General features: G+C 38.4%; 1 protein-coding gene across 2 annotated transcripts in view; it reads right to left on the reverse strand.

The window, feature by feature from the left end:
* COG6 (component of oligomeric golgi complex 6) overlaps nucleotides 1–13,932 on the reverse strand; it is a 149,700-nt gene that overhangs the window by 43,245 nt on the left and 92,523 nt on the right. The gene's annotated exons all lie outside the window — the stretch shown is intronic.

Consider the following 13,932-nt stretch of genomic DNA (forward strand, 5'->3'; position numbering starts at 1 on the left):
AAATGGCACGAATATCTAGGTTTTAAATTTAGCTTTGAGCGGAAAACAAATTGTTCTCAGAAACAGTAGGAAGAGAATCAGGCATCTACCCACATTATATCTGAGCAAAAAAAAAAAAAAAAAAATAGCTGGAAACACCCCAGCAAGAGAAAAGTGGAAAGAAATAACCTAGCAATTATGCAAATATATTACAGTGAAAAAGAAAAGGGAAAAAAGGAAATGGCATACATAAGATTAAGAACACATCCAAAAAGAAAATACAACTAAAGAAAAAGAAGAAAATTGCTTATAATTGATTTGTGCTATAGAATAAGGGTCAGCAAATTATGTGGGTCAACTCTAGTCTGCCACCAGTTTTTGTAAATAAAGTTTTATTGGAACACAGCTGAGTCTATTTGTTTATATACTATCTGTGGATGTGTTGACACTACAATGGCAGAACTGAGCAGTTCTGACAGAGACAGTAAGACCCACAAAAATATTTAGTACCTAGATCTTTACAGAAAGTATGCTGACTCCTGTTACAGAACAACATACTACGAGTTCAGACAGAAGATGATAACATGATAGCAAAGCAGAAAGGAATACCGTATAGCTAAGGAAACAAATTGAAGACCCCAGAAACATTACTGGAGAGCTAAAGGATAAATTATAATCCATTCCAGCAAGGAAGAAAAGAAATCAAACTATGACACAGAGAATTCACTTAAGGTAAGCACATCAATGCAGATGACTAAATGGGAGACTAACAAATACAATAAGGCAAATCAGTATTCTTGAAGCAGAGAACTCAACAAATCAAAGAGAAGTACTCAAGATATAATTCAGAATAATTTTGCCAAACACACTGAAAGTACACAGTGCATTACAGGAAAATCTGCTGCAGAACACTCAACACTAAGACATACCTCAGTTAAACCATTTAATTTCAAGGATACAGGAAGATTTTTCCGACATTCTGGTAGAAAAAGCAAATTAACTATAGGATGGGGGCATGGTGGGAATCAGGCTGAAGTCATACTTCTTCAATAATAGAAAACAGTGGAACAATGTCTACCAAAGAAGTAGGATCCAAGAATATCATATTCAATCAAGATTAAGATCTTACTCAAATATAAAGGAAAAATAAATAATACCAGAAATAAATCAAGCAATACAGCAACAATGAAAACTTTTTAAAACACTAACAAACAAAATTATTTGATGATAAATTCCAACCAGTCATAAAATGAATCTAAATGGGAAAACTCAGGAAAGATGTGGTAAAAGGGTTGATGGTGAGCACTGAATTTGTTCATATAGACACTAACATATCTCTATATAAACACATCTATATATAATATGGGAGTTACTGGGTGGTGCAAATGGTAAAAGCATTCAACTACTAGCCAAAAGACTGGTGGCTTGAACCCACCAAGAGACACCTCAGAACACAGGCCTTATGATCTGCTACTGAAAAGTTACAGACTTGAAAACACTACAGAGCAATTCTACTCTGGATACGTGTCAGAATCGGCTCAATGGCAACTAACAACAACAACAATATATATCTACACAGAAACAAACACTCTATGAGAATTACGGTTACAGAGTGTAAATGTTTTAAAATTAGATAAAGTAAAAACATTAATATAACTAAAAATTGCAGGAGACGGGGGATAACGGTGCAGGAGAAACGGGTAAGACTGTAATTGTCCTCATCTTTATATCAGGGAGTTAATTGATACTTCCTAATTTGAAACAAAAAATAAAAATAAAAACTCAAACCTGAATGTTTTTCATAAAACTTTTTTTTTTCCCATTAGAGAAATCATTTAGAAAATTTCTCCTGTGGCAAAGACTTATTTCAGGTTCCACAAATCCTTCAGTTTTGTTTCCTTTTCTTCTGTTAAATTTGAATAAACTTGAACTAATAAAGTCTACAGTATGATCTCATTTTTATAAAACTGTTCTTTCTATGTACCCATTCTACTTAAGAAGATATCTGGAATGCTGTTAAGCTAATATTAATGATGACTAACTAAAGTTATTACTAAGGGATTTTTTTTTTTTTAACTTTCATTTTTGTGTATTCTGAATGGTTTGATTTTTTTATACTAAGTGTATGCACAACAGATTTTACAGAAATAATAGAGTGACCCTTGACACAAAAAACTGAAACCATTAAAAATGGTTAATTCAAATCTTAGGGGTAGCGGGGCCAAGATGGCAGAGTAGTCAGATGCTTCCTGTGGTCCCTCTTACAACAAAGACCAGAAAAAAACAAGTGAATCAATTATATATGACAATCTAGGAGCCCTGAACATCAAAGGCAAAGTTGAGGAACCAGACCGAGTGGCAAGGGGACGGAGAGATGGTTCGGAAGCAGTGAGGAGTTGCTGGAACAGCTTGTGTGTGCCGTGAAACAAGCAGTGGCACCCGGGAGGCGTTTTCCACTCGGGAGAGACCCAACGGCAGCGAGTCTACTCGGACATCCAGAACCAGTGAAAACCAGTGCTCAATCGGCAAAAGATACGTACTTGCATCTGGCCTACCGTGCAGATCAAAAAACACCCCCTTTGAGAAAAAATTCTCTCTCATTTACCTCCCTCATCGCCACTCTGCTCCGGGTCCTGGGCTGCCTTCAGCTATTGCTGAGTCCCCTGAGCTGGAAGTAGTACCCATCACGCACCATGAGATATTCTTCTGGCTTTGGGAGAAGGCAATGGGATGACATATATAAACAGAGAAAAAATCATCTACCGGCTCCCCTTAGCCAAGAACTCAGGGTAGGCACAGCTCCTTTGCCTAGCCACAGGCATAAGGGGTCCGTAGACTTTGAATGTCTTTCACCCCTGCACAGACCCGTGTGGGCCTATTTCAAAAACGTAGGCCCTTGTTAGAACAGTACAGTAGGGTATATACCTGGAGTCTAACTTTAGTTGTTTCAGCTATATGGTGAAGTGGCAGGTTCATGACATTTGATTCTGCTCTGCCCACTGAGCAAGGTCCCTACTCACATCCAGGGCCTGAGTACTGGTGGCTCCACACATGCCACCTAGCCACCCATGACGGGTGCAAGAATAAGTGGTGATGCCAGTTCTTAAAGCCAAAAGCATTCAATGTCTATAGTCTGGCTACAAAACCTACCCACCCACACACTCTAGGGAACAGGGCCACGCTTTCTTCCCAGACACTCAGGGTCAGCCATCAGCCCCCTGCCTTGCTGAGAATGTGACCTCTTACTGCAGCCGGATACCTGTGCCTACACAAATCACCCTTGGCTGCCTAGGACTGTAGGGGAGAGCCTGCACCATACACTAGGTGATTGACAACCTAGACACCTGAGCTGAATCCATACAAGAAAAGTAAACAGACTCCTGGGCTCACACACCTAATAACAGATCTAACCACCTGGTGACAGGATGTTAGAGCTTCAAAGGCGCCAGTAATCAAACTAGCTCACGCGAGAAGCCTATTTGGGCATATCAAAACAAAATGAAACAAGAAGCTAGGACGCAGTAAGAAAACATAAAATAAATAAATATAGTAACTTGTCGATGGCTCGGAGACAACAGTCAATATCAAATCACATAAAGAGGCAGACCATGATGGCTTCAGCAAGCTCCCCAAAACAAAGAATCAAAACTTCTTTCAGAGGAAGAGAACTTCTTGGAATTACCAGAGGAAGAATACAAAAGATGAACAGACACAACTCTTCAAGAGATCAGGAAGGACATCAGGCAAAATGCAGAATATTCCAAGGAACACACAAACAAAGCAATAGAGGAACTTAAGGAGATTAGAGAAAAGCATAATGACAAATTTAACAGGCTGCAAGAATCCATAGAGAGACAGCAATCAGAAATCCAGAAGATTAATAATACAATTTCAGAATTAGACAACTCAATAGAAAGTCATAGGAGCAGAATTGAGGCAATGGAAGTCTGAATTAGTGAGACTGAAGATAAAGCACTTGACACCATGTCATGGACTGAATTGTGTCCCTCCCAAAAAAATGTGTGTATCAATTTGGCTAGGCCATGATTCCCAGTGTTGTGTGGTTGTCCTCTATTTTGTGATTGTAATTTTAGGTTAAAGAGGATTAGGGTGGGATTGTAATACCACCATTACCCAGGTCACATCCCTCATTCAATGTAAAGGAAGTTTCCCTGGGTTGTGGGCTGCACCACCTTTTATCTCTCAAGAGATAAAAGGAAAGGGAAGCAAGCAGGGAGTGGGGAACCTCATACCACCAAGAAAGCAGTGCCCGGAGCAGAGTGCGTCCTTTGGACCTGAGGTTCCTGCACAGAGAAGCTCCCAGACCAAGGAAAGACTGATGCATCACAAAGACCTTTCTACAGAGCTGACAGAGAGAGAAAGCCATCTCCTAGAACTGATGCCCTATATTTGGACTTGTAGCCTACTGGGCTGTGAGAGAATAAACTTCTCTTTGTTAAAGCCATCCACTCATGTTATTTCTGTTAGAGCAGCACTAGATGACTAAGAAGCACCAACATATTTGAGGAAAAATCAGATAAAAGAATTTTAAAAAATGAAGAAACCCTAAGAATTATGTGAGACTCTATCAAGGGAACAACATACAAGTGACTGGAGTACCAGAACAGGGGGATAATAGAAGATACAGAGAGAATTGTTGAAGATTTGTTGGCAGAAAACTTCCCTGATATCGTGAAAGATAACAAGACATTTATCCAAGATGCTCATCGAATCCCACATAAGGTCAATGCCAAAAGGAAGTCACCAAGACATATTATAATCAAATTTGCCAAAACCAAAGATAAACAGACAATTATAAAAGCGGTTAGGGATAAATGAAAGTCATCTACAAGGGAAAGTCAGTAAGAATAAGCTCAGACTACTCAGCAGAAACCATGCAGGCAAGAAGGCAATGGGATGACATATATATAGCCTTCAAGGAAAAAAATGGCAAGCCAAGAACTATATATCCAGCAAAACTGTCTATCAAATATTATGGCAAAATCAGGGCATTTTCAGATAAACAGAAGTTTGGGGAATTTGCAAAAACCAAATCAAAATTATAAGAAATAGTAAAGGGAGTCCTCCGGTTAGAAAATCAGTAACATCAGGTAACAACCCAAGACTAGAACACAGGGCAGAGCAACCAGGTATTAACCCAGATAGGGAAGTCACAAAAATAAACCAAAGCTGAAACACTGAAAATAGGGAAACAGAAGTCAGTATGTAAAAGATGACAACATTAAAACAAAAAACAGCATTGAAAAGAGAGATAGACAGCTCCACAATAATAGTAGAAGACTTCAACACACGACTTTCGGCGAAGGATAGAACATCGAGAGAGAAGCTCAGTAAAGACACGGAAGATCTAAAGGCCACAATCAAACAACTTGATCTCACAGACATATACCGAACACTCCACCCAACAGCACCCAAGTATACTTTCAACCAGATATCAACCCAGATACGGAAGTCACAAAAATAAATCAAAGCTAAAACACTGAAAATAGGAAAACAGAGACCTCAATATGTAAAAGAGTCCAACATTAAAACAAAAAAGGACTAACAAAAGTAGTCATAGATCTTTCACATGGAGAGCAAGTCAAGGCAATATAATGAAATAAAACAGTGGTTTAAACTTAGAAAAATAGGGGTAAATATTAAGGTAACCACAAAGGAAACTAACAATCCTACACATCAAAAGAAAAACATAAAGACTCAGCAAATAAAAAATCAACAACAATAAAAAAGATGAAAAGAAAATACATAAAATGAACCAGCACAGAAAATTAAGTGGAACAAAGAAACTGTCAACAACACACAAAAAAAGACATCAAAATGACAGCACTAAACTCATACCCAACAATAATTACACTGCATGTAAAAGGACTAAATGCACCAATAAAGAGACAGAGACTGTCAGATTGGATTAAAAAACACGATACGTCTATATGATGTCTACAAGAGACACACCTTAGACTTAAAGACACAAACCACTTAAAGGATGGAAAGAAATGTATCAAGCAAACAACATTCAAAAAAGAGCAGGAGTGGCAATATTAATCTCTGACAAAATAGACTTTAAAGTAAAATCCACCAAAAAAGGATAAAGAAGGACACTATATAATGATTAAAGGGTCAATACACCAGAAGGACAGAACTATAATAAATGTGCATCAATTGGTCCCAACCACCTGGAGGAAAGGAGAATGAAGAACACCAAAGACACAAGGGAAGTATTAGCCCAAGAGACAAAAAGGACCACATAAACTTGACTTCATCAGCCTGAGACCATAAGAACTACATGGTGCCCGGCTATCATGAATGACTGCCCTGACAGGGAACACAATAGAGTCCCTAACTAAAGCAGCAGAAGAAAAGTGGGGTGTGGAACTCAATGTCTAGTAAAAAGACCAGACTTAATGGTTTGACTTAGACTGGAGGGACCCCAGAAGACATAGCCCCCGGACTTTCTGTTAACCCAATATTAAAACCATTCCCGAGGCCAACTCTTCAGACAAAGATTAGACTGGACTATGGGACATAAAATGATACTCGTGAAGAGTGTGCTTCTTAGCTCAAGTGGATACATGAGACTAAATGGGCAGCTCCTGTCCAGAGGAGAGACAGAAGGCAGAGAGCGTCAGGAGCTGGTTGAATATACATGGGAAAACTGGGGTACAAAGGAGGAGTGTGCTGTCATAGTATAGGGAGAAAAACCAGGGTCACATAACAATGTACGTATAAATTTTTGTATGAGAGACTAACTTGAATCATAAACTTTTACTTAAAGCACAACAGTAAAAAACAACAGTTAATTCAAGGTGGTGGGCTGTGAATAATTGTTTTCCTTTGTATTTTTATGTTTTAAAATCAATGTACATATTTATTTAACACAACTAATGTCACTCAAAAAGAACAAGGAGATACTGTGTGGTTTAAAGGCAGGAAAGGTGTGCATCAGGGTTGTATCCTGTCACCCTATTTATTCAATCTGTATGCTGAGCAAATAATCTGAGAAGCTGGACTACATGGAGAAGAACACGGCATCAGGATTGGAGGAAGACTCATTAACAACCTGCAATATTCCTGCTGAAACCGAACAGAACTTGAAGCACTTACTGATGAAGATCAAAGACCACAGCGTTTAGTATGGATTACATCTCAAGATAAAGAAAACAAAAATCCTCACAACTGGACAAATAGGGAACATCATGATAAACAGAGGAAGGATTGAAGTTGTCAAGGATTTCATTTTACTTGGATCCACAATTAACACCAATAGAAGCAGCAGTCAAGAAATCAAATGACACACTGCACTGGGCAAATATGCTACAAAAGATCTCTTTCAAGCGTTAAAAAGCAAAGATGTCACTTTAAGGACTAAGGTGCACCTGGCCCAAGGCATAGTGTTTTCAATCACCTCTTATGCATGCAGAAGCTGGACAATGAATAAGAAAGACCAAAGAAAAACTGATGCCTTTGAGTTACGGTGCTGGAGAACAATACTGAATATACCGTGGACTGCCAAAAGAAGGAACAAATCTGTCTCGGAAGAAGTATAGCCAGAGTGCTCCTTGGAAGCAAGGATGGCAAGACTTCGTCTCACATACTTTGGAAATGTTATTAGGAAGCATCAGTCCCTGGAGAAGGACATTACACTCGGCAAAGTAGATGGTCAGCGAAAAGAGAAAACCTTCAAGGAGATGAACTGACACAGCGGCTGCAACAATGGGCTCAAGCGTAACAAATGATTGTGAGGATGGGGCAGGACCCATCCAGTGTTTCGTTCTGTTGTTGAGGGCACCCAACAACAACAATTAACTTATAGTTTTAACATTTAATTAAATATACAGCTACTGCATATACATGCATGCATACAGAATATAAACTGAACAGAATATATTTACCTACGTACAAATCAGTGAGACATGCCAGCAATCTAACAGCTTTAATACAGAAATAACCAAAAAAAAACCTCATTGCTGTCAAGTCGATTCCAACTCACAGTGACCCTCTAGGACAGAGCAGAACTGCCCCATAAGGTTTGCAAGGAGCGCCTAGTGGATTCGAACTGCGACCTTTTGGTTAGCAGCCGAAGCTCTTAAACCAATACGCCACCAGGGTTTCCAAATAGGCAGTCTTATAAACCAGAACAAACGTGTTTTTCAACATCTCTTATCTATAACAACAATATGAAAAAAATAACTGCCAAGAATTTAAGCAATACTCTAAAGAAGTCAGGTGAAGAACTTTGATATGACTACACACAGTCTGATTAAGATTCTAAATGTTCAATGTATAATTTCTCTTCTAAGTTATTAATTATAAGTCTCTTGAAAACAAAAAGCTTTAAAAAAAAAAAAAAGAAATTCCTGTAAACTTTAAGCTATGCAGTAAATCCCAATTAATTCCCAGTCAGCTCCCTTGGAAACCAGTCAGCACCATTAAGTGAGTGACAGACGTATCCTCTGAGTGATGTTATTGGTAAAAACAAGTGTTAATATTATCACTGCTGTCTGGGCCAGCAACTGATAGAAATCTTAAAAACTGATAGAAAAAGTTGAACCTTTGCCCTCCAAATGAAGAGTTCCCTTTTTCTTATATAGTTCTGTTTTAACTTTTCCTATATTTCTTTTCATGATCTTCCTTCACTTTCAGATATCTTCACTTGCAGTATAATCTAAAGTTGGCCGCATACGCTATAGTGCTGAATATCTAAAGTGAAGGCATGGAAGTACTTGTTCCGGCAGATAAATTTCATTCTAAACACGGACATATATTACTTCCAGAAATCTTTATGACATACGTGGGTCATTAACTCCAAGCATGTTAAAGTTAGTGAATGGACACAAACCACTGGTTATATTCAAAGCATACTTCCTTAGGGAAAATGAGCATCTTTTTTTTTTTTTTAAATTCAAAAGACAAGGTTGTTAAAGGAAGTTCTGAAAATGTCTAGCTCACCTAGACTGTAAGCTTCTTATTTCAGGGATCTATCTAATTTACCACTCTTTCATAGTTCTTTATATAATGGATGCGTAATTTATTGAAAAAAAAAATACTGACTTTGGACACTGATGTTGTTGGTAGGTGCTTTCTAGTTGGTTCTGAGTCATAGTGACCCTGTGTACAACACTACCTAGTTCTGCACCATCCTCACAATCCTTGCTATGCTTGAGCCCACTGCTGAGCCACTGTGTCAATTCATCTCATTGAGGGACTTAGGCTTTTTCACTGACCCTCTACTTTACTAAGCATGATGGCCTTCTCTAGGGACTGGTCCCTCTTGATAACAGGTCCAAAGTATGTGAGACATAGTCTCCCCATCCTTGCTTCTAAAGGGCATTCTGGTTGTACTTCTTCCAAGATAGATTTGTTTGTTCTTTTGGCAGTCCCTGTATATAATATATTCAATATTCTTCTCCAACACCATAATTCAAAGGCGTCAATTCTTCTTTGGTTTTCCTTATTCATTGCCCAGCTTTCATATGCTTGCAAGGTGACTGAAAATACCATGGCTTGGGTCAGGCACATCTTAGTCCTCAAGGTGACATCCTTGGTTTTTAACACTTGAAAGGCATCTTTTGCAGCAGATTTGCCCAATGGAATGCGTCATTTGAATTCTTGACTGCTGCTTCCATGGGTACTGATTGTGGATCCAAGTAAAATGAAATCCTTGAAAACGTCAATCTTCTCTCCATTTATCATGATGTTGCTTATTGGTCCAGTTGTGAGAAGTTTTGTTTTCTTTATGTTGAGGTGTAATCCATACTGAAGACTGTAGTCTTTGATCTCCATCAACAAGTGCTTCAAGTCCTCTTCACTTTCAGCAAGCAAGGTTCTATCATCTGCATATCACAGGCTGTTAATGGGTCTTCCTCCAATCTTGATGCTGCGTTCTTCTCCATATAACCCAGCTTCTCGGATTATTTGATTAGCATACAGATTAAATAAGTACGGTGAAAAGATACAACCCTGAAGCACACCATTCTTGGTTTTAAACCATGCAGGATACCCTTGCTCTGTTCAAACGACTGGCCTCTTGGTCTACGTACAGGTTCCACATGAGCACAATTAAGTGTTTTGGAATTCCCATTCTTTGCAATGTTATCTATATCCAGTCAGAAGTCTTTGCATAGTCAATAAAACACAAACATCTTTCTGGTATTTTCTGCTTCCAGCTAAGATCCATCAGACATCAGCAATGATATCGCTCATTCCATGTCCTCTTCTGAATCTGGCTTGAACTTCTGGCAGTTCCTTGTCAATGTACTGCTGAAACCGCTTTTGAATGATATTCAGTAAAATTTTACTTGCGTATGATATCAATGGTATTGTTCGATAACTGCTCTATTCTGTTGGATTGCGTTTCTTTGTAATAGGTACAAACAAGGATCTCTTCCAGTCATCTGGCTAGGAAGCTGTCTTTCAAATTTCTTAACAGACAAATGAGCATCTCCAGTGCAGCATCCATTTGTTGAAACATCTCAGTTGGTATTGTGTTAATTCCTGAAGCCTTGTTTTTCGCCATTCCCTTCAGTCCAGCTTGGATTTCTTCCTTCAGTACCATAGGTTCTTGACCATATTTTACCTCCTGAAATGGCTGGATGTTGACCAATTCTTTTAGGTATAGTGACTCTGTGTATTCCTTCCATCGGCTTTTGATGTTTCCTGCATCGTTCAATATTTTTCCCTGTAGAATCCCTCAATATTGCAACTTGTGGCTTGAATTTTTTTCTTCAGTTCTTTCAGCCTGAATAATGTTGAGCGTGTTCTTCCCTTTCGGTTTTCTAACTCCAAGTCTTGGTCCATTTCAATGTAATACTTTACTTTGTCTTCTCGAGCTGTCCTTTGAAATCTTTTGTTCAGCTCTTTTACTTCATCATGCCTTCCATTTGCTTTAGCTACTCAACATTCAAGAGCAAGTTTCAGAGTCTCTTCTGACATCCATTTTGGTTTTTTTCTTTCTTTCTTGTCTTTTTAATGACCTTTGGCTTCCTTCACGTGTGATGTTCTTGATATTATTCCATAACTCATCTGGTCTTTGGTCATTAGGGTTCAATGTGTCAAATTTATTCTTCAGATGGTCTCCAAATTCTGGTGGGATATACTCAAGGTCGTACTTCGACTCTTGTGGACTTATTCTAATTTTTTTCAGCTTCAACTGGAACTTGTATATGAGCAATTGAGGGTCTGTTCCAGTTGGCCCCTGGCTGATGCCTGATGATATTGAGCTTCTCCATCGTCTCCTTCCACAGATGTAGTCCATTTGATTCCTGTGTATTCCATCTGGCAAGGTCAACGTGTATATTCAACATTTATATTGTTGAAAAAAGGTTATCTGCAATGAAGAAGTTATTGGTCTTACAAAATTCTATCATGTGATCTCCACACCAAGGCCCTATTTTCCAAATACCAATCCTTTTTCATTTCCAACTTTTGCATTCCAATCAGCAGTAATTATCAGTGCATCTTGATTGCATGCTTGATCAATTTCAGACTGCAGAAGTTAGTCAAAATCTTCAATTTCCTCATCTTTGGCATTAGTGATTGTTGTGTAAATTTGAATCATAGTTGTATTAACTGGTCTTCCTTGTAGGCGTATGGATATTATCCTATCACTGACAGCACTGTACTTCAGGATAGATCTTAAAGTGTTTTTTTTTTTTTGATGATGATGAATGGGACATCATTCCTATTCAATTTGTCATTCCCAGCATAGTAGACCATATGATTATCTGATTCAAACTGGCCAACACAAGACCATTTTAGCTTACTGTTGCCTAGTATATCGACCTTTACAGAGTCCATTTCATTTCTGACGACTTCCAATTTTCCTAGATTCACACTTCGTACATTCCATGTTCTTATTATTAACGGATGTTTGCATCTGTTTCTTCTCATTCTGAGTTGTGCCATCTCGGCAAATGGAGGCTTTACTCCATCCATGTCATTAAGGTCAACTCTACTTTGAGGAGGCAGCTCTTCCCAGTAGTATTTTGAGTGCCTTCCAACCTAAGGGGCTCATCTTCTGACACTATACCAGACAATGTTCTGCTGCTGTTCATAAGGTTCTCACTGGCCAATTTTTTCAGATGTAGCCTGCCAAGTCCTTCTTCCTAGTCTATCTTGGTCTGGAAGTTCAGCTGAAACCTGTCCACCATAAGTGACCCTGCTGGTATTTGAAATACCAGTAGTGTAGCTTCCAGCATCACAGCAACATGCAAGCCACCACAGTATGACACACTGACAGACATGTGGGGACACTAACACTACACTTATGTTAATTATAAATTTAATATGCTTTAACTATACTGTTAGGAGCCCTGGTAGCATAGTGTTTAAGAGCTCAGCTGCTAACCCAAAGGTAGGCAGTTCGAATTTACCAGCTGTTCCTTGGAAATCCTATGGGGCAGTTCTACCCTGTCCTATAGAGTCACTATGAGTTGGACTAGACAAATGGCAATGGGTTTGGTTTTGGTTACACTGTTAAAACATAAACCATATACAGCAATATGATCAGCTGCCACGGAGTCAATTCCAACCCATGATGATCTCATGTGTTTCAGAGTAGAACTGTACTCCACAGGGTTTTCAACTGTTGATTTTTTTGGAAACAGATCACCAGGTCTTTCTTCTGAGGCACCTCTGGGTAGACTCGAACAGCCAACCTTTCAGTTGGCAGCTGAGCATGTAACCATTTACCACCCAGGAACTCCATACAACAACACAGTATAATCTAACTGTTTGTTTTAAGATACAAATGCTCTAAAAAACACCTCATTTCTTAATAAGTCATTGGACAGTAAATGTTCCAATAGCACTATTGAGAACCCTGGTGGCACAGTAGTTAAGAGCTCGGCTGCTAACCAAAAGGTAGGCAGTTCAAATCCACCAGCCTCTCCTTAGAAACCTTGTGGGGCAGTTCTACTCTGTCCTATAGGGTCACTATGAGTTGGAATCGACTCGATGGCAATGGGTTTGGTTTATTTTGTTTTAACAGTACTATTAGGGCATATTTCAGCATTATTGCTACATGGAAAACAAACCAAACAATTCATATTAAAAGAAATGGCTTCTTCATAGAGGAATGAGATCAATGAGTACAATATTAAAGATGTCTGCAAAAAGAGACAAGAGAAAGGGAATTAAAATTTATTAAGTCCTCCAATATTTTAAATAAAAAATACAAGTTGCAATATAGTGTGCACAGCATGTGTGCATGCGTCTGTGTATTCACATAAAAAAATTTTTTTAAACCTAAAATTAAAAAGACCAAAATTGTAAAAGCAATTACCTCGAATTTTAACTTTTCTTTCTAATTTTATTTCCAAAATGAATATTTTATAATCTGTAAAAATAAATCTGAAAACTGTACTAAGCAGTTTATATGTTTACCTTCATTTATAATCCTAATGAACCTAAAGTTCATAGTTCCATTTTAAAGAGGAAACTAGGTGATGATGATGAAGAGCTAATATAATTATCTGATCTTACAGATGAGGAAACTAAAGCAGAGACAGACAATAACTTGCTGATGGTCCCACTATTCTTATAAGGGGCTGGCTGAGCTTGGATTCTTACTACGGTTTTAATCGCTACACCAAGCCTTGTTTGATTTACATCGGATATATTTTTATTTGAATTCCCTAAAGTTACATTGCATCAAGTAGGACAATGTATAGACCCTACAGAACGTAAGGTAAGGTGCTATTAATAGCTTTTTCTGAAGATCGTTCTTGCATTGAGCCTTATAAGCACTAACTGCCTCAACATCTTACAACTAAGGTGAGGTATTCTCCACATTTACATAAAGCATCCTACCTTTCTAAATCTTTTATTAAGCTAAAATTTTGCATTTGATCCTAGATTATTGTGACTCACACACTTTGAACTTTCCCAACCAGTGGTTCTTTTCATTTTAGAGGATGAAGGTGGCGGGTGGGGGTG

Source organism: Trichechus manatus, unplaced genomic scaffold, assembly GCF_000243295.1.
Source record: "Trichechus manatus latirostris isolate Lorelei unplaced genomic scaffold, TriManLat1.0 scaffold00205, whole genome shotgun sequence".
In the NCBI taxonomy this organism is placed as follows: Eukaryota; Metazoa; Chordata; class Mammalia; order Sirenia; family Trichechidae; genus Trichechus; species Trichechus manatus.